This window comes from Lissotriton helveticus, chromosome 3_2 (genome assembly GCF_964261635.1).
Source record: "Lissotriton helveticus chromosome 3_2, aLisHel1.1, whole genome shotgun sequence".
In the NCBI taxonomy this organism is placed as follows: Eukaryota; Metazoa; Chordata; class Amphibia; order Caudata; family Salamandridae; genus Lissotriton; species Lissotriton helveticus.
In genome coordinates this window covers 220,732,574-220,755,464 of record NC_136062.1, presented here as the reverse complement: position 1 = coordinate 220,755,464, position 22,891 = coordinate 220,732,574, and positions in this window count along the sequence as shown.

Genomic DNA, 22,891 nt, shown 5'->3' with positions numbered 1-22,891 from the left:
ATGGGTGAATAAAATGAGACGGACAAAAAAGTATGAAGAGGCTTCCGCCAAAAGAGTCGGGACAATGAAAAAGTTCATCAAAATTTGGAAATACTTTGACAGCAATCAATCCATGACTGCCATGTAGCACTTTAGCATTTGACACTTTATTTATATAAAGAAGTGTAGGACAGGCACGCTAGCACTTCAGTGTGGCACGGTCCTTGCCCAAGTACAATGTTTACAAATTAAGAAAATACATCTTTGTTGGGTGGGCAAAGGTAAATGATAACAATTATAACATAAGGGTGTCTGTTTTTGCTATATTAAAGCACTTTGTACTACCAGCACTTTACTGGAACTGTGTCTGTAGAAGCTATTGTATCCAGCACTTTCTTGTTATTTATTTCCTGCTTTGTATCAAAACTAAAGATCAATTATTATTGCTAAATGTGACGAATTACAGGATTTTACCAGATTTTGCTTGATGTTTTACAACTGTTTGGTTCCTGATCATTGATCATTGTATAATGTTTTAATGTCATCTGCTCTGCTCAATAAAAAAATTAAATAAAAAAACTGCAAGTAACAAAAGGATATCTGTGTTAAAAGCAGTAACCGAATTACTTATTTAGCTAAAGCAAAAATCTATCATCCGCATGTTACATGATGTGCTATTTCAAGGCTATGTTACTGCCTTGTAAACTGGAACATAGATGGGGCTCCAGGGCTCCAAGGGGAGACTAATCTGCTTTCCACTCTAACTTTGAAGTCAGCAAAAGCAAAGTAAACACCAAGCTCCCTTTGAAGACACAGTTTTTGACCTCTGTTTTTGAATGCCCATGAAATGTGACAAGATAAGAACAAGACTTAAAGGCCAGTTTGCAGAAAGTGGGTTGATCAAAGAATACTGTAAACTAAGCATGGGCGTAAAATCCGTTCCGTTCGCGCAATTTGCGGATTTTCTGCAATTTCGCGGTCCGCGAATCTCGCGAAATTGCAGAACAATCCGCGAAATCGCGTTCCGGACGGATTTTCAAAAACTGAAGTACATGAAGCACTTACAGGGTTACAGCAGGTGCCGAAGTTGAAGCTAATTTCTTTGTAAACATTTACAAAATGGTTACAAAGAAATTAACTTCAACTTGGGCACCTGCTGTAACCCTGCAAGTGCCTACTTGCAACTATTCTCTGACACTGTTCTGATCCTCGAAGCAAGGTCAGAGAATAGTTACAAGTATGACACAATGCTCCAGGCTGTCACCAAAATTAAACCACAACAGGAAGCACTTACAGATAAGGAAGCAGGTTCCAAGCTCAAATTCAGTTACACATTAACCAGCCCCCGGTTGAGGCTGGGCAGGTGTGCTTTCTCCCTATAATCTACAGTGGTGAACCAGAGGGTGCAGTTGTGAACCAAAGGGTGCTGTGGTGAACCAGAGGGTGGCAGTGGTGAACCAGAGGGTGGCAGTGGTGAACCAGAGGGTGGCAGTGATGAACCAGAGGGTGACAGTGATAAACCAGAGGGTGGCAGTGGTGAACCAGAGGGTGGCAGTGATGAACCAGAGGGTGACAGTGATGAACCAGAGGGTGGCAGTGGTGATCCAGAGGGTGGCAGTGATGAACCAGAGGGTGGCAGTGGTGAACCAGAGGGTGTCAGTGGTGAACCAGAGGGTGTCAGTGGTGAACCAGAGGGTGCTGTGATGAACCAGAGGGTGGCAGTGATGAACCAGAAGGTGAAAGTGATGAACCAGAGGGTGGCAGTGATGAACCAGAGGGTGGCAGTGGTGAACCAAAGGGTGGCAGTGATGAACCAGAGGGTGGCAGTGGTGAACCAGAGGGTGGCAGAGATGAATCAGAGGGTGACAGTGATGATCCAGAGGGTGGCAGTGGTGACCCAGAGGGTGGCAGTGGTGACCCAGAGGGTGGCAGTGATGAACTAGAGGGTGGCAGTGATGAACCAGAGGGTGGCAGTGGTGAATCAGAGGGTGCTGTGATGAACCAGAGGGTGGCAGTGATGAACCAGAGGGTGGCAGTGGTGAACCAGAGGGTGGCAGTGATGAAGCAGAGGGTGGCAGTGGTGAACCAGAGGGTGGCAGTGATGAACCAGAGGGTCACAGTGATGAGCCAGAGGGTGGCAGTGATGAACCAAAGGGTGGAAGTGGTGAACCAGAGGGTGCTGTGATGAACCAGAGGGTGACGGTGATGAACCAGAGGGTGACAGTGGTGAACCAGAGGGTGGTAGTGGTGAACCAGAGGGTGGCAGTGATGAACCAGAGGGTGGCAGTGATGAACCAGAGGGTGGCAGTGATGAACCAGAGGGTGACAGTGATGAACCAGAGGGTGGCAGTGGTGAACCAGAGGGTGCTGTGATGAACCAGAGGGTGGCAGTGATGAACCAGAGGGTGACGGTGATGAACCAGAGGGTGACAGTGGTGAACCAGAGGGTGGCAGTGGTGAACCAGAGGGTGGCAGTGATGAACCAGAGGGTGGCAGTGATGAACCAGAGGGTGGCGCTGCTAAACTGCCCGGGAGCCCTATGGGTGTGAGCCCCTGCGCTGTTGAGCTGCCCAGGGGATGTGAGCCCACGTGCTACTGAACTGCCCCGGGGCCCAGTGGGTGTGAGCCCCCGTGCTGCTGAACTGCCCCGGAGCCCTCTCAGTGTGAAAAATCATTTGTGCTCAATTGCCTGGGAGCCCTCTGGGTGTGAGCTAAGTGTCCCCCTGCCCCCAGTACATTTACCCGTACCGCACAGCACCGTTATGCTCTTGCACCATGAAGTCTGGTGCCTGGATCCTCCTGATCCATGTAGGTGGTACCACCGTCTGGTGCAGTCAAAATGTAAAGTCATAACTTGCTACACAGCACCAATAAACACGTGTCCCCCCTGGAACCGGTATGCGCATGTACCAGGCGTGGAGCACCCTCATGCCACTGCACCCGACTGCCCAGCGCCAGCATATGCCTGTACAGGACAGTTTAGTATGAGATGGGACATTGTCCAGCAGCAGCAGCTGCATGCGCCTGAACCCACTGAGCAGGATCAGAATGGCTTTGTACCAACACGTGTAGCAGAGCTATCTTGGACATCTGAAGGATTCTGGGGTCCTGTGCCAAACGTATTTTTGCATCCATGAGTTTCCCGAACGCCATCCCCGTGTAGCTCCTGTGACAAGGGGGCTGCTTTCTCCTCATCTGCTGCTCTGCTCGGTCTCTGATCCTTTATAAACAAGATGCATGTGAACTTGCATAGAAGCCCCGCCCATTTGGCCCCATCCACCACAAACTGGCGGTATGAAATGTCTTCCCGCCCATCCCCGCAATAATGGCCAGCTCACTCAAGGGACCTCGGCACCTCTTGGCGCGCTGGCAAAGTTACAGGCACAGGTCGTCACATATTTGTGCAAATGGCACAAAAATCCGCGAGTTCGTGGGAAAATTCGCGAAGTCGCGGACTTTTTTTGCAATTTCGCACGAATTCGCGGACCGCGAATTCGCAAATTTCGCCCATACTTACTATAAACAAGGCTTGGGCAAGGAGAGGGATGAACTCATGCTGGACAGCCAAAAGCAAATAAAGCCAGCAAATAGAAAGCCAGAACATGTGAGTTACAAACAAGAAAAACAATGGAAAGCAATGGGCATAATGTATTCCTAGGTCAACTTTCTTAATGTTCCAAAAATGTCTTTAGCAAACCAGTCAGCTGGATGTCTAGTAGGCCGCCCCTAAAAAGGAAAATGACAGTCAGAAGAAGAGATGGGGATCCATAAGACAGGTGTGTTTATTGCTTTCTCTCCTACAGGAGAGAAGAAATCCAAAACCCTGACTTGACTTACCTGACCAATAGGAAAGAAGAATCAAGAAGGCACCAGGCAAAAGAGGTTAAAGCGACACCTCCTCAAATAAATCAAGAGCGTAAAGCTTAAAGATTTAGAGTTTTTGCCATGACTCAACCTTTAGTACAGCTGTCTCTCTGGGAGCAGAGTACTTACCTGTATTGTCCATAGAAGTTTGAGCTATCACTCAAGAAACACAGCTCTTACCGGAATAGGTCTTCAACACAAGTACTATCTCTGGCCCCAGCTACTCTATAGACTCTCTGGAAATGCAGCACGGCTATCTCTCAGGCTGCAGATATCCTACAAGCACACTGCAGCACCATCCCTCTAATCACAGAAGTCTTTGATGTTCACTCTTTAGAAAGTAAGACCTCAGACCATGCACGTGTGAAATTCTATGCATGGTGTTCCATGGCACGGTATCTAGAACTTAAGATATGTGAAATTGCCTGATCAAGTTGGTGTATAGCTATCCTTGGTGAGCTTAAGTAGGTGTTGCTCCTCCTCTTTGTCCGGTGAAGCAGATATTGACAAAGAAAAGCACGGGTTGGTTGCATTACATAGTATGTTTGATACACAAAATATTGTAACAAGAAGACAAACATAGGACAACTAGTCGGAAAAGACAAAACAAAACCCAAGACTGAGATCCCTGGAATGAAGACTGATCCACACTGGTGCAAATTGTTAATGAGCAAATTCACATCTGCATAGCTAATTGAAAACTATTGCAGATTTATTCTCGCAGGGGTAGTATGTCACCCTAGCCTTCCCAGAGTTCCCTTTTAAAATACACATTTTCTTTCACATTGTAAGGATTTTTTTTCTAGATCATGAAGTTGTAGGGACAACCTAATAGGATCGAAAGTGAAATTGCAAGTGACTTGGATGCTGGCCATCTGGTTAGATAGAAAAAGATGTGTTCCAAAGCTTTTTGACTCTTGGGTAGACTGCTCAAACAATAAAGGGGAGATCAGGGGAGGTGTCTTGAAAATTGTGTTAGGTACAGTGTACCACATTTATACACAGAATAAATATGAACGTCTACTCAGGACAACTAGTACTTGAAAATAGGTAACATTTTTAAAGCATCTAATATAGCCCTACATTTATGGTAGCCAGAAGTCACTTGCTTGAACCGTTGAAGGGATCATGCAAAATATAACTGTTATGTAGGACGGCTGTTTGGTGATTTGTGGAGTGGTTTGAGCTATTAGTTAAGGGTAAAAATACCTCTGTTAATTGAGCCCACTGTGCTTTCCTATAGGTACTGGGTGCAGCAGGGAGACCAGACCAAGCTCTACTTCTCCTATAGCATTCAACCCGAATGATGCCAACTTGTGCTACTCTGTGGATCTCTTGGAGGTGGCCACTTTCTTTGCAACTTTAGCTTTCGAAATGTAAAGTTTAGTTAAGACAATGCTGCTTCTCCAGGCATTTACTAATTGTTTACGTTTTACCTACAGCAGCAGGAAAATAGACCACAGGCACCCTTGGAAGTCACAGTAAAAATAACATAATATATCCGTATAGGGACATGTTAGACACCACTTAATAATATCCCATTCTGAAAAGGCGTGTGGTCCAGCTGACGTATTAGTGAGATCCAGTGAATCAAAAAAGGACATGCCCCCAGATACCCCATGCAGTCTCTATCCCTGTCCTGTAGGCAGTCTGAGACATGCCAACCCAGGGTCAAAAAGAATATTCATATGGCATGTAGAAGATGTGACTTGCGTCTGTCGCTGCACATCTCCCCAGGGTTTCAGTGAAAACAATGCATGCCCCACTTTTCCATTTCTACCACCATCCAATTATTGTTGATAACAGTTAAGCAAGTAATACTTAGCCTAATACACAGACACATGCAAACACCCAGAAACATGTCCACAAAATAGCCGTGCACCTGCAGCTCAACAAAGGTTCCCTCTGCACAGAGCGAGGAAGATTTCCCAAAATTAAATTTTGTTCTTCATTATCCTGTTAGACACCTACCTCACTTGCTTGATGTCACTAAATGCAAAAGAGGTCTTCCCAAATAATTGAACAATTGGGCATCCCTCAACCTTGCCCATGCTTTATGTGAGCTGCTTGAAAAAGGATTGAAAACACAAAAATATTGCAGCCATCAGTCCCTAATAGACACAGAAATATGTTGAAAATTAAAAAGTACTTACAAATGAGATGTGCAGCGGTTTCTCCATAAAAACAATGACTGACTTATAGGGGGGAGCAGGTACAAAAAAGGGCATCCATGGGGCAACACCAGATATGGAAGTACTTAAACGTTTGTACAGTGCATGTACAACACAATGATCCTTTTGGCTTTTCTCACACTTGATCCTTTGGGAAGCAAGCAAAACTATATGTTATACAGTAATTTAAATTGCCAATTATTGTTTTGCTAGAATGTTTATTTGCAAAAAAACTACCTAAGGGGAAAAATCCAAGTATTCTATTTTTGGTGGGAAAAAAATGTGGTTGGAATTTTCAGATATTATACAGGGTGCAGGTGGTCTTTTTCACTAAAATGAGGGATAATAAAATAACGTTGCTTGATCATAGGTATAAGAAGAATTGAAATGTTTGCTAGGTACTACGTGAGGACAAATGTTATTTGTTGACACTCATGGTGAAATGCTCATGCAGGAAATTATGCATTGTAGAACTGTGTGTATGTCTGACTTGCTAAAAAAAAAAGACCAAGGACATCCAAAAACACTTTACATATCATTTGTAGGTCTCAGTTACAGACAGTTTTCGATACTGGCAGAATAAACATTCCCAGGGCTAGGATCCAGGCTAACTTTGCAGTAAGCTATAAGTGATGTATTGTGTGTATGACTCCAAGAGTTTATACATCAGAATATCACGGACAAAAATGTCATTTTACAAAAATATCTTAGCCACGTTATCAACTATTACAATAATGTGAAGTTTAGTTTATTTATTTAGAAGTATGGATTTAATATTCTGAACTTACAATAGTGTCAAGGAAGATATATGTAAAGTTTAGGATAGTAGATATACAACTGTCTATATTTTTTTTGCCTTCATAATATTGTGGTAGTCAACATTCTTACTATGATATTTTAATAAGACATTATTTAAAACACAATATTATTGTGAGTACCCTAAATAGAATATTCATGCGTTGAGTTATAATTCGGGGGAAGTCATGCTATATGTAGATTTATTAATTCTATATGCCTATAGGTCACAAGTCGGAGTTGGGACGCTGAATCTGCTGGTCCCATTGACTACCTCTGATCTTTTCTTTAGATACTTGCATGATGCGGTTACTATGCATTCCGTGTATATTTTTCCTAGGATAAATCCTTTTCAAGTGAGAAAGGGAACCTCCCCATTAAATAAATAAATCACATCCTTGCTTTTCTTAAGTTTATTTCTAATCTCACGAAAGACTCATTCATTGATCTTGCAGGCTATTTCGATCTAAAGTTTTACATGATGACGTTTAATGTGTTGTTGTAGCAACAAGGTAGCACAGAAGAACAAAGTTCAGCTGCAAAAATCTGTGTGTAGCCTTGAGAAGTCACAGGCCCAGATATTACATGACTTTCATGCTTCAGAGGTTGCTAAAATGAGTAAGCACTGAGCTTTATAAATGTTAACAGCTGCTACTGACAAACATAAAGTGGCAGAGAATAGGTAGCATCCACCATATGCAACCTAAAAGAAATTGTTATGTTATTCTCATTCCTATAGCGCTAACAACCAATGTTGAGATATAGATGCGCATTCTGTATCAGGGCGTCATTTCATGCGAATCTGAAAACACTATTTCATTTACTAACCTTCCACTTCCCCAGAGACACGTCAGCGTTTCTCTGTTGTGATGAGAACTATTCTACTTTTAAGTTTCCAGACTTTCATGCCACTTTCTTGGTCTTTTCCTATACAGGTATTTGATTGGACAGTAGTTGTGTTAGCCCACATATAAAGTAGTTTTAGTTAACTGATGAAGATAATTTTAACAGAGACTCGTGGTGAAATACGGTTGGGAGATTGTTTGCATGACGTAACTGTTTGACAAGTACAGAAGGAGGGGGTTTTACATTGAGAAGGCTGACAAATACACAAGAAATGTTTTATATTGTGAATAACTCAAAAATCAATAGAAAGGGATTATACATAGAGATCCCTTCTGATAAATGAAATAGCAAAGGTTTTACATTATGAACCCTAAGACAAATAAAGAAGGAGGAGGTTTAAATTATGAATTTTGTGCCAAACAAAACAGGAAGGAGCTTTATATTATGAACGTTAACCAAAAAATACCATAGGAAGGCATTTTGATATGGTTTAACACTGTTAGCTCTGAAAAAGCTACATTTACACGCCTTGAATGTAGATATGGACAGCTATACTTCTGAACCCCACAGTGTGATCCTTCATCTGACCAACATTCTTGTAACAGCATTACACTTCTTAAAAGAAATACACATTAAAAACACAACACATCGTTCTTCTTAATAAACATAGTTTATAAAATTGTATACCTGAATATGCAAAATAAATTACCTTGTAATTAATACAGCATCAACATTTTTAAGTTTGAAAATATGGGTTTATTAAATACGAAAAGAGAAAACATCAATATTTCATGTATTCCAACATCAAAAGTGACATTGTGTTCTGGCTTTATATCTATTAATGTTTAAGTCCAGCCTTTCTATTCCTGCCATAAATGTGATTTCTGTTTGTTAATACCTGCCCATACAGCATCAACATTTTAGTAACAAGAGAACGCAGCCTATTGTACATAGTCCCTTACCCACAAAACTTGGATTCTTTTTCTTTCTGGATGTATCTTCCTCGTTACTTCCTTCTCTGAGCAAACAACGTTTTCCCCTTCAACTCTATGTTGTAATTTCCAATCACATGGAACAAACCTCCTGGTATTCCACTCCTCATTGCCCTCCAGCATGATAGTATTACCAAAAACTTTCATTTTTTTTAGCATTGGAACATTTTGATTCTCCCTTTCTTACAAAAGTGCCCAATTTCGCACGTACCTAATCTCCTTTCAATGGATAAGGACACTTTTAATTTTGTCACTGTGCCTCATACTATATTTTTGTTGTTTTTCCTTTATCTTTCTTGATACCTCATCCAAATCACAACGTGCTTCTTTTTTACCTCTCATCCATACTGAACAAGAGATTGTTGTTGGCTTCCTCCCCCTTACCAATACAAAAGTAGACTCTTCTGTCACAGAGTGTGGAGTACATCTGTAGTTCCATTTCAATCCATTCTTGACAACGAGCTGTAAACATTCTCCCAACACTCTATTAAACCTCTCAACAAGTCAGTTCTTTCTAGGATGATATAGGGCCATCATATGATGTTGTGTGTTAAGAGATTTGAAAAACACTTCAACTCTCTCTCAAATGAATTGAGGACCATTGTCCGTAACGACCTCCTTTGGAATGCCCTCTGTCACAAAAACAACTCTGTAAAAGCCAATAACTCCCTCTGATTTGACATAATGAACAATGCGAACCTCAGGCCACTTGGAGAAATAGGTCCAAGCAGAAATCACTATTGCAACTTGCCATATACGGACCACAGATATCCATACTAATCTTCTTCCAAGCACCCTCAGGACATCTAGTAGGTATTATAGGTGATTCTCTAACGACCCATGACTTGTCACGGTTAAAAAAAAACTCACACTGTTTCTTACATAGCTCTTTGTCCATTCCTGGCCACCAGAAATACATTTGTGCCTTATGCTGCATGGCTGTCATCCCTCCATCCCTTCATGTAGTAGTGCAATCAATCTTTCACGAATAGAAACTAGAACTACTAATCTTCCACCCCTGGACAGAACATCATGAACTATAGATAGTTCAATTCACACCAACTTATATTTTCATAGCAACGAGTCATTCGCCCTCTCTTTCTTGCACATACCAGTCACATTTTGTCTGACCAGGTTCAATTCCTTATCCTGGACCTAATCCTCAGACTCTTGATTCTTTCCACCTTGGTATTACGTGCACCGGTTGCACATTTCATTGTGAATGTAAACTATAACCTGGTATTTGTAAAGCGCAAACTAATCCCCCCAAAGGGTTTAAAGGTGCTGGGGGCCGTCGGCAAGATTAAGCGACCTATTGCCCAGAGTCACAAACTCTTGCATTCTAAACAACTATTTTGCCATATGCTGTGTTGCTCCCCCCCTTTGGTTGAAAATATGTTCACCAATGGCTTGTGATCCGTTCTTAGGTTGGACAGTACACCCCATAGATCCGTCCTAAGTGTAGGACCACCCACCCCCAACAGTAGGCTAGGGCCTCTTTCTCAATAACTCTTTCTTCAGCTCCCCTCAGTGTTCTCAATGCTAAAGTGCTAAAGCTGAAGTGATGATCCTCTCTTTTCCTTAATGCAATTGTATGAGCACCACACCCAAGCTATATGTGCTTGCATCAATGCTAAGAATGACTCCGCAAGTTCTTTAGACCATGCATATTTTTTTACCTTTTTTGAAAAGCAACCTCATAGGCCTAGTTAAATTAGAAAAATGATTCACAAATTTTGCATAATATTCAGCCAGTCCAAGAAACAATTTTAATTGTTCTTTGTTTATTGGACTGGGGGCACATTCAATGGCTTGGAGGAGTTTCAACTTAGGCTTAATACCCTCCGCTCCAATGACATGGCCAAGATATTCAACTCCTAGCACAGCAAACTTGCACTTTTCTATATCCATAGTAAGCCCTGATTCTTGCAATCTCTTCAATACTTGTGTCAATATACAATCATGTTCTTGCTGATCATTTCCATACACTAATATATCATCTTGGGAAACAGCAACGCGGTTTGTGCCTGCTAAGATCGTATGCATGACCCGTTGAAAAAAACGCAGAGGCAGATGACAAACCAAAAGGCATTCTCAGAGATCCCAGATGCCAAACCAAAAGGCATTCTCAGATATCCAAATGCCCCTTGCGGTGTCAACAATGGTGTTTATTGTCTGCTATCAGAATGTAAAACAATTTGATGATATGCCTTAGATAGATCGAGTGTAGTAAAGCATTTGCCTCGTCCAGTGTGCTCAACCTAATACTAATATTAGGTAAGGGATGGGGGCCTACCAATATAGAATCAATAAGATCGCATAAATCAACACAAAAATGAATCTTTCTAAGATATTTAAGCACCAGCACAATAGGACTCAACTTCTCTGATGCCTCTATAGGTTCAATAAACCCTAAAACACAAAGTCTGCTTAATTCCACAGTCAACGCCTCCTTCATCGGAACTCCCCTTAATTTATGAATTTTCGGCACAGAACCTCCTTTAGGATGATCCGATGAGAAAAACATTTGTTTACCTAATCTTTCTTGGAAAACATCCCAGTATATCCTTCTACACTTCTCTATGTTTGAATTGTTCACTGCCATTACCTGTTCACTTCTATTAGGATCCAATGTAATCCCCAATTTTCTTTGCTTTTTCTAAAGTAGGGTAATAATCAAAGAAAGGGTTTGGCTACTACACAGCAAGGCCACGCCACTATAACAATTAACAACTAGAACCGCCAATACTGCCACTTATTTTACTATTTCAGAAAGAGGAAAAAAGAATTAAACCAATCCCTCTTAACCACTCTTTCAGTTTGAATAAGTCTATTTATTTTTTCAAAATATCAAGGTTTTCTCAAAAACAACTCATTACAAAATCTCAATACTCAATACAAACTATACAAATCTCCCCACAGAAAATCTAACCCTTTTTGGAACCTAATTAGTGTTCTTTTTTCAGCAATCTTACATCAGCACTCTCCCTTTCATACTCACATATAGTGTCACATTCATACTTGTGGGTGGACTCATTACCACATTCATACATGCATCCTTCCTTCACTCACTAAAAAAACCCACCCTGGGGTACCAAAAACTTTTTAAATGGAAATATAACAACATTTTTCAAAAGACAAACATATAATGATACATTTCAAAATAGGCCATCCATGATTCAACAAAATCATATACTTCGTGAAATGATGATTTAACTTGATTGGCCTAAAATATTGTGGTTGACGCGTTTCGAATCCCTTTGTTCAAGGGATTCTCCTCAGGACCAAGTGTCTCTGAAAAACATGAGAGACAGTTTCTTACTATGCGTTTTTTAGCTTCATACTCCAATATCTATCTAGGACTACAGCTTGAGATTTCTTACCTTTTCAACCATTCGTCAGATTCTCATGGGTTATTCTCGTGTCTTTAGGTGTGTTTAGGTTTTTTTGATTTACTTTTCTTTCTTTTTTGGTTTAGATTTTTTTGACATAGGATGACTGCATATCTCCTTCTGATTATGACCGAACAAGATAGTTTCGCGTATAGCGAAGATCACATTCAAAAGCTTATCAGCAATCCTCCACTATTAAGCTCTGCAGCTTTGAGTTACACAGCAAAAATCAATAACGAGTCCGAGAAACTTATTTGATTAAAAAAGAAACAGATCAGGACTGACCTCCATGGTCACTTCCTCATACAACATTTGAGATCAGGAACTATCCCTCGTGGATTAATAGTTTGTAATATACCAGTCATCTTTACTGAAGACCCTTTGTATAAGAAAGGCTAAAGCTTTATTGAGACAAAATGCAGTAGGGACCTCATGGTCCTCACAGTAGAAACTGCACAGAGACTCTCAAAGCAACAACTACAAGAAATTGAGGCATTGGAATCCAAGATTAAATCTAACCAGCTTATTACCGACTCAAAGACACTTGTAGAAAAAGTTGAAAAGGATATCCTGGAATGCAAGGACTTCACAATAAACCAAAAGGAGACAAAAGTTGAAATAGATAAGAAGAATTTTTCACTCAAAAAAACTTATCCGTATCTCCAACAGGACTTTTATTCAAGGAAGGAAGATATAGAAATAATTTCATCACTTTTTCAGACAGGTCTTCCTCATCTAGCGGGAGTGAAACAGAGAACACCAATACTAGGCCAGGATTCAACAGGAGAGGCAACTTTCAAAAAAGTTACCAACAAAAGCAGTCTTTTTTAGGGAGAGGACAGCAAAAAACACGCTGCAAATCTCGGTACAACGATCAGCCCTGGGAGATGTCTACGAGGAGACAAACCTACAAAAACTAAGAGAGTCACCAATTTACAATTTATCAGACAAAGTCTTGACAGGCATGGAGATCAGCGTCCTAGGGAAGGGACTCACCTTTGTTTCTACCAGGAACACAAATTTTGTCCAAATGAATGATGAATTCATCGAATTCTGTAGAAAAATTTGGTTGACAACTTTTTTCTCAGAACAAATTTTCCAAAGCAATCTGGAAACAACAGAATTAAAAAGAACATCTACGTTTTGTCCACCATCAAGTAAGATCCCTAAAGATGAGATCACTTTTGAAAGAACGATATTATCAGCAATTGCAGATAAAGAGAAAAAACAACAAGGCTACATAAAATTCAATATGACACATGCACAAAAAGAGACTCTTGCTAATCTGAAGTATGACAATACGATAACTATGAAGCAGGCCAATAAAGGCGGTTCAATTGTTATTTGGTGTATTCCTCAATGCACTACCGAAGGAAATAGACAGCTTACAGACGATGCATGCTACAGAAAGATTTCCAAACACCCAACTTGGGACCTACAAGGTCAACTGTCCAAGATCTTGAAAATTGGATTTGAAAAAGGTTTTCTAGGCAAAAAGGAACATGAGTATCTCCTAAACAAACATTCCAGAATATCTATATTTGATGTGCTACCAAAGGTGCACAAGGACGAACAACAACCACCAGGGAGACCTATAGTCTCCGGGTGTGAGTCGCTCTTCGAACCAATCTCTAAATTAGTTGATTTTTTCCTTAAACCTTTTATGGGGAATGGCAAATCATTTCTAACCGACACCACAGATTTTATCAATCAATTGGAGATGATGGAATTTGATGAAGAAAAAAACCTTTTAGTAAGTATGGATGTGGTATCTTTATATACCCAGATTCCGCAAGACAAAGGGCTGGCAGTGTTATAAACATTCCTAGATGAGAGACCAAGACTAATGAAGATCCTCACAGAATGCATTCTAGAATTGGCAGCCATGGCACTCAAAAAGAATTATTTTAAATTCAAAGAAGATTTTTATTTCCCAAGAAAAGGAGTGGTGTTGGGGTGTTCATTCAGAAATTTGTCTATGACAACCACCCCTATAAACAGTGGATTGGATGTTGGGTCTGTTATATAGATGATGTTTTTATGATTTGGATGGGAAATGAAGATTAATTACACACATTTCATGAATGGCTGAACAATAGAACAGCAGACATTGAATTCAGCCTCAACTCCTCTAGGCATAAGTTGCCATTTCTCGATGTAGAAGTCTATGTAGCCGAAGGCCGGCTGGCCACGACATTATATAAAAAGAGGTCAGAAAGAAATAAAGCCCTTCACTTTACGAGCAACCATCCGTGAAGTTTAAAAGAAAATCTACGAGTAGGCTAATTTTTGAGAATTAGGCGCAATTGCTCATTCAGAGATGAGTTCATTTTTCATGGCAATAAATTGAAGGACAACCTGATAGCAAGAGGATATCCAAAAAAACTCCTCAAACGAGCAATGAAATGAGCCTGGTGGACTCCTCGAGAACTGTTATTGGAGACAAAAGAGAAAAAAACATATGGACCGTATTGTCTGCGTCTCCACCTACTGCCCTACATCCAATTGGTTGAAGAACCAAATCAAAAAGAATTGGCATTTGGTCTGGAATCTAGACAAAAAATTGAATGAAGCACCACTGTTTGCTTTAAAAAAAGACAGAAGTATAGCTAATCAGATTGTAAGAGCAGCTCTGCCAAGACAGAAAATTGTCTCAGTACGAGATTTCATCAATTTACCACCAATCCAAGGTCACCACAAATGTGAAATGTGTATCTGTTGTGAATCCACAATCAAAGGCGATTTGTTCGCCCACAACGGTATTTTTGGGAAACATGGACACTTTACAAATTGCAAGTCTAGATTTGTGATTTATGGGATTGTATGTCCCTGTCAAAAGTTCTACATTGGTAAAACCAATCAGGAAATACGTCATCGAATATCACAGCACAAATCGAGGATAAGGAAAAATTTCCAAACGGCTCCATTAGTGAATCACTGGCATACTCACACTCATACAGAGAAAGATTTACACTGGACCATAATTTTCAAAGTAGAACAAGCTCTAAGAGGAGAGTACCTAGAGGCCAAACTGATCAAAAAAGAAGCAACATTAATTATCAAATTCAATACGGCAGTAGATGGACTTAATGAACTTTCAGAAATTTACCATCTTTAATCCATACCAGAAGTTCGACCAAAATGATGTCATTTATAGAATTGAGTTACAATCATTATACACAGTTTCTGCAAGTAGAGTGAGTGAGTACCAACCATGGCGATGACAAAGCTTTTGATAACAGGAGATACTCTCCCCTGCACAGTACCCAAGTCCAATTTTATATATCCAGAAAAAAGATACAGGAAAGGTTGAACCGTGTTTATATCATTGTGACAGACATCTTGAGTTCACAATCAGAGTTCCCAGAGAAATTTTGTGATCAATACTATCATTTCCATTTAAGAGCGTTTTTCAATATAAACGAGACAGGATTGCCAAACAATAATGTCACTTAAGATTAAGCTTGACGTCAAAAAATGCTGGGATTCCATTTCGCATCTTCACATTGTTTTCAAGTCAACCACGAATCAGATTGCATTAATTGGAGTGGCAAAATTTCTATGAAATATATTATTGCAATTACACCATTGCAAATGATTGCGTGAATGAGCTTTCAATTTTTTGCATCTTGAGAAAATGAACTATGGGTAAACACGGAATACGGGAGATCGTATGACAGCTACATGATGCTACATTGTGTAAACATGAGATATTAAGACCACAGATGTGATTAAGGCACAGCTTTTACTTAATTAAGCATTGACTACAAGTCCCAGAATTCAATGTACACTGTGGCGACTAACTCGCATTCAAGTACCGCGAGGATACGTACTCTCGCACCCGTGAAATAATAGCAAACAAGACGAACAGCACCCGGACGAGACAACAGAAGTAAGCGCTAATACCTTGAAACTAAGATAGCGTGGGTTATAGTCTCAAAGTATTTTACGCATGGACCCGAAATGCCAAGCAGCGTCCATAATATTGGACAACAGGCTTGACAATAAAACAATAGTTGCGTAGTAAGCACTTAAGCTCCAGATGTAAGTAGTTCTGCTGTCCGCTTGCACATAACACGGTGTTCCCTGCAATTTGTTAGAGATTTTGAATCAGCAGTATGAAGAAAAATTGTTTTGATATTCCGGCACTCGGGACCTTGAAACGCTAAGTAGAGCCCAAAACAATACGCTGAGCTTCAAGTACTCCTCAGCTCCGGATTGAAATAGCTTCGCCGGCTGCTTTTACATAACACAGCGTTCTTTGCAACTCATTAGGCATTCGCTTCAGCAGCACTTGTATAAAGTCTTAATATTCCCATACTCGACAGCTTGGGCAAGTTAAGTAGAAAGTTTGTGTCTAAGGACAAACTACTAAGACCAAGAGTACATTCCGCCATTTGACGTTCAGCCCAGCCACTGAAATCCGTCGTCCGCAAGGCACGATAGAATGTCCTAATTCCAATGAAGAAAATATCATCATAAAAACAAGCATAATACATAGGTCCTTTTATTTTATATTCAGAGATCCGGCTTACTCTACATAGAGAGAATTCCGCACAGAAGATCATTTAGAGCTAAACAGGTACGAAGATACAACCTTAACTATTGTCAATTATTGCTACCAAATTTTTGACATCTTGGTTATTGATAGAATCAATACTCACTTTTCAGATCATCAGCATACTGGCAACTACAAAATTGGGAAGACTACCTACATTCAGGCGCTTTGCGCCTGGACGGTTTGAAGTAAGCAATATTTGACTTGCAGCCCAGTAGTGTTTGCTATGACACATGTAAGACGGAGACTGTGACAAGTATATTTTATTTTTGTTTATAGCTAAAACAGAGGAATAACCCAGGAGAATCTGCCGAATGGTTGAAAAGGTAAGAAGTCTCAAGCTGTAGTCCTAGATAGATATTGGAGTATGAAGCTAAAAAACCGCCTATTAAGAAACTGTCTCTCATGTTTTTCAGACACACTTGGTCCTGAGGAGAATCCCTTGAACAAAGGGATTCGAAACGCGTCGACCATGATATTTTAGGCCAATCAAGTTAAATCATCATTTCAAGAAGTATATGATTTTGTTGAATCATGGATGGCCTATTTTGAAATGTATCATTATATGTTTGTCTTTTGAAAATGTTTGTTATATTTGCATTAAAAAAGTTTTTGGTACCCCAGGGTGGGTTTTGAGTGAATGAAGGAAGGATGCATGTATGAATGTGGTAATGAGTCCACACACTAGTATGAATGTGACACTATATGTGAGTATGAAAGGGAGAGTGCTGATGTAAGATTGCTGAAAAAAGAACACTAATTAGGTTCCAAAAAGGGCGAGATTTATTGTGGGGAGATTTGTATAGTTTGTATTGAGTATTGAGATTTTGTAATGAGTTGTTTTGAAAAAACTTTGATATTTTGAAAAAATAAATGGACTAATTCAAACTGAAAGAGTGGTTAAGAGGGATTGGTTTAATTCTTTTTTCCTCTTTCTGAAATAGTAAAATAAGTGGCAGTATTGGCGGTTGTAGTTGTGAATTTTTCTAAAGTAGGAGCAATATACCTTTCTCCAAAACATACACACAGCCTGTGACTTCTTTACCATTAAAATTCAGTATGGACTAAAAACAGCCTACTGGAATTACTTTGGTTTTCTTCAATTGCACTTCAGGTAAAAGATTACATGAATCTTTGTCAATAATAGTATATACAGTGAGCAAGAATCTGACGACATGTACACACTCACACCTTTTATTTTACACTTAGGCTGATTGTAGGCATCATTAACATTCAATATACGGGGCAGCATCATTATGCTTTGCAATTCTTCACCATGGTCATCAGGTTCACACACAACTAATACTACATTAACATCCAACGAACTGTCATCAATCATTTAGATGGTAACTTGCATTTCACCTTTTATCGATTCTCCTTTCATTCGTAGTGGCCTTGCACTCTGGTGAAATATACAACGATAACATTGTGCCTTCACAGCTGGACAGTTCTCATTCGTGGCTACATGTTCGAAACTCCCACATCCGAAACACTGTGTTTTGTTTCTACCTGTTGGTTGTCAGATGACTCGGACTTTGATTTTTGCTTTAATAACAGCATTCACTTCTTGTATATCTGCCTCACAAGCATCTATCTGAGATGAAGAATGTTTGTTTTTCAACTTCAAAATTGAGAAATATGAAGATGCATCTTCCATTTTTTTAGCAATAGCAAGATATTTGTCTAAAGTAGGTTTGTTTACACTAAATAATTTTTCTTACGTTTTGTGATGACTTATTCTGTTGATCATCTGATGTCTAACAATCTCATCATGAAAATCTTTGAATTTGCATATAGCTCCCAAAACACGCAAACATCCCACATGATGCTTTACATTGAAACCTAGAGAAAAATGTATGTCTCTCTACCACAACATTGCAATTTTTGCTGGGATGCTCACTCAAAGCACTAATGCCTCTTTCATACACGTCCTGATCTACATCATCATCCTCTTCTCGCACATCAGGAGATGGTGAACTCCGCAACAGTTTCCTCGCTTTAATGCCCAAATTCTGTTTAAGCCAAGCCCATTTTCTTTTTGAAAGAAAGGCATCTACACCAATTGCCTCCAGATATGCTTCAATAGCATCCTTCCAGTCCTTCCATGGCATTACAGGCCGGCCAGGACGTGGCAGAAACATAGGTGGACCTCTTACCGACTGCTTGGTATATGGTAATTTAAATAATTCTCGTCGCCAGTGAAGAAGCTACAATTATTCACCTTGAATGAAGATATGGTTTATTCTGAACCCCATAGTACGATCCTTCAACTGACCAGCTTTAAGGTTCCACGTTCAGTGTGTAACTCTGCATGAACATTCTCCTATTCAACAGCATTACAACTCTTTAAGGAAATACACATTGAAAACACAACAAGACCGTCTTACATAGATATTTAGCTCAGGGCGGTTTAGAGAGGTCTAGTTTTTATTGCCTGTATTTGAAATTTCAGATTTAGTGTTTATCTGCATGTGAATTAAAGTATTTTTAAAGTAAATACACTAGCTGTTCCTTGATTTATTATTTGTTGTGTGTTTTGTGAAGTTCTGAGTTTATTTTCCACACACTTACTAAGTAAGCTTGGAACTGCTCTGTTTTGCTACCCTGAGTACCCAATGCTACAGAGTGTACTTAGAACTCAGTTTTGGTTCGATGATTACATTACCCCATAAGACCCACCTCCAAACCACTTCACACATTTCCAAATGAGCTGCAGTGAGGTGCATTGTTATTGCCTACTGCACCAGAATAAACTAGCCCAGATACTGTCCTTCTCCACTGATGCCCCCTACTCCAATAGCTGTAGTGCTAGCTAAGCCAGTACAACTGAGCATGATGTGCTGCGGATTCCATAGTCCTCAGATGGCAATTCGAAATGTAATGACATAGCAGCATATGGAGTGGGCAGTGGTAGATGCAATAAACATACAAATAAACAAGTAGGGAGTGACTCCTCCCTATTCCCCAGCAGTTTTCAAATTATGAATATTTTAAACTCTGTCATCCTCTATTCATTTCAGCTGCCCCTGCATTCCAGTGGGCTATGACAAAGGAGGGGTAAGTATGGCTCACCTCAGTCCATCTGTAAGTATGGGCTCTACGGCACATTCATAGTATAGTGATACTGCAGATGGTGATTGGCTGCCCCATCAGGTTTACCATACTGCACAAACACCTTGTGCCCTGTGTGCCCTTGTGCTCTATGTGCAAGCATGCAGGGGAGCTGGAATGATTTCAATGTTGGTGTTTTGGGACCAGCATCAGCCAACAAAAACAAGTATTCAAAGCTACTGCAGAGCTGTGCATGTTAGGCTGAAAGCCAGGTCTATGAGCAAAGTGTGAATGCCCATGAGCACCGTGGGGCATTGGCAGAGGTACTGCGACTCTGCCCAATGATGTAACTGGTGCTTGGTGATGCCAACAAACCCAACCAGTTTTTCACTTGATGTGAGGTCAGTAATCCATGAGAAGGTGTTGGTGGGTGGGGCGGAATGCCAGCTATCACTTGTAAAAGATTGTCAAAAGTAAATAAATGGACATTCAAACACATTCCCCAATTTTTGGACAGCCTCTTTGGGGAAAGCAGACCAATAAAGCTGCCAAGTGAAGGCAGTGCTTAACTTGAGCTTGCTTCACCCAGAGCCCCTACCAGCACTGTCAATGACTGTACAAACACAGTCCTACAAGTGTGACAATCAGACTATTCCATGCACCATAACCTAAAAGAAGGACTTGCGTGGCAGGTATTCGTAATTTTTAACATATACTGAATTAATAAACAACTATTTTTGTGCTCATCTCTAAATTTGACAGCTAGCACTACCAGGTGGCAGACTGTCATAAACGCGATAGTTGACAATTAAGTGCCGGGGCCAAGCACCGGAACGCACCAGTTCACATTAAGCACTGATTGCAGGTAGAGAGCTCCACTCATGAATAACTGCTATAGCGTTGTTTGAAGAGTAGATACATCCACCATCAAATAAGTGCACAGTGTATCTTTAGCTATGGTCTCCATGAACAGGTAAGGTGAACTGTTAAAGGCCCTGTGTCAGAAAAGCAAATCACTCTAACAGACTGAAAGTCACACTTTATCAGAAGCACTCCTACACATTTCACAGAATACCAGTCACTACTAAATGCATTCTTACACCCCTCACATTCTAGCAGTCTTGCATTATCAACAGGACTCCCATACCCATTAGAGTAGCAGTCAAATAATACTGACTGCATCCTCACACCACCAACAGGCTCACACTAATGAAAGAACTCCCACATCTAACCCTGGGCGTAGTTCACGTAGTAGTGCTACGTGTAGCTACGCAAAGCGCACTTCGCACTATGCGAGCTATGCATAGCTGTGTGAACTGTGTAGTGCACTGTGCAAAATGCTGTTCGCACTGATTGCACAGTGCCGGATGCTTGTCCGCACTGCGCAATTAGTGCAAACCGCATCTTGCACAGTGCAAGCGGTCGTTTTCTGCCGCTCAATTACATTTATACTCGAGCGGCAGCTTTCTCAACACGGACTGGTAGTTTCTCATCGCGAGCAGTCGTAAGCATATGGGACCACTCGCAATAAGAAACCTGACCTCCCCGCTTTGAGAATCTCACCGGGAGGTTTATTTTCCACACTTGCGATCGGCAATTTGATGTTGCTGATTGCGAACGAGGAAAAAGTCTCACCTGGATGTCATTTTGCTCGTTCGCGGTCGCCAACTTGACGTTGAGAACTGCGAGCAAGCAAAAAATGACCGCTACGTTATGCTACGCGTGTTTGCGCTATGCTACGTGCAATTCACGTATTGCGAAGTAGCGCAAACTTCGCAAACTACGTGAGGGTAGCGTAGTACTTCGCCCAGGGTTACTCACATCTTTCTCAAACTAGCAGTCAAATAATAGGTATAGCTGAATGGCATTGTGAATGGGCGAGCGGATGAATACAAGAAAGAATCAATGGATGCACTAACACATGCATCAGTGCAATAATTAATGATTGAGTGCATGGATGATCAGTATTTCAGCACATGAACATATGAATGAGTGACTGCGTGAACTTAAGTATCCAGGCACTTTGTATTTATGCAACCGACCTTTTGGCTTTGCACATGCTTGTTTGATTGTTGACTAAAATGGCAAGCCATGCAGCATAGTACTGCATACTTTTGCAGTCCAAGTTGACATTTTACTCTTGAACTGCATTTTTCAGGTAATTTATCACAGAACTCACAGTGTCTCCGTTCTCTGGTTAGATACATGAATGCTGGTGGGGCTACAGTTACTCGGGCACGATTATTGATATAAAAATGACTCTATAATTCAGGGTAGGCATGAACCTGCACGGCCTTTCCTACCTACTAGTGCTGTATTTTAGAAAGTAACCTGAAGGTTCTAGCATGAAATCTCACTGTAATCTTTCTTTTGAAAATGGAGTTAATATAGAACAATTACCTTTAATTACCAATACCCTTTTTCTATGCCAATATCTATTCTCGAGGTGATGAATCTTGGACACAGTATTTTGACCAAAAGTTCCTTCAGAAACACATGCAAGTATTCAAATGTAAATAAATATTTTAGTCAATAATGAGAGTTTGTGTATTTGAACTAAACACATAACATTAGCTGCAAAAGAACTTATTATTTTAGCAGAAATCATTAAAAATAATATGATAATACATTTTGAAATGTGTGTGCTTTTCTGTTCTCTACGCCAAAGAAATAAATGGGGCTTTGTTTTAAAACATTTTACCAGCAACTAAATTCAATAAGACTCCGAAGTTACATGCTGTAAATTATGCCAGGCATCTCTATTTCTCAAGAGAGGCACATTCCTCTTTTATCTGGAAGGTCAAGTTGGATCTCTCTGAGCAAGCTAAAACATGAACTGGCTTCTGTTTTCTACACTTTAAAACGCTGCGTTAGTTCAGTACAAACTATATGTAACTACTGCACACATGTTTAAACATTTTTGTGAGGTAAAATCTCATTTTATAGTAAGGACAAAATCTAAACTAGCCTCATTAAGGTCAAACTATAAATTAATTGTGCAAAGTGAAAGCTTCTGGTTTAAAGCCTGTGAATATCAGAGACCCATATTTTCGCACCAAATGTCAGGGTGTCATGTTTTAAAATGCATTCGATGTTTGTAGCCCAAGGCAGGTTTGTCAGTAGTAGGGCTTAATTCTACAGAAAGTCTTCCAGCTGTCTCAAAGGTTTCTTTCATTAATTACAAACTGAGCAGTTAAACAGGCGTGTCTGTATCAGGATGCAGAATTCTATCCATTAAGGTCA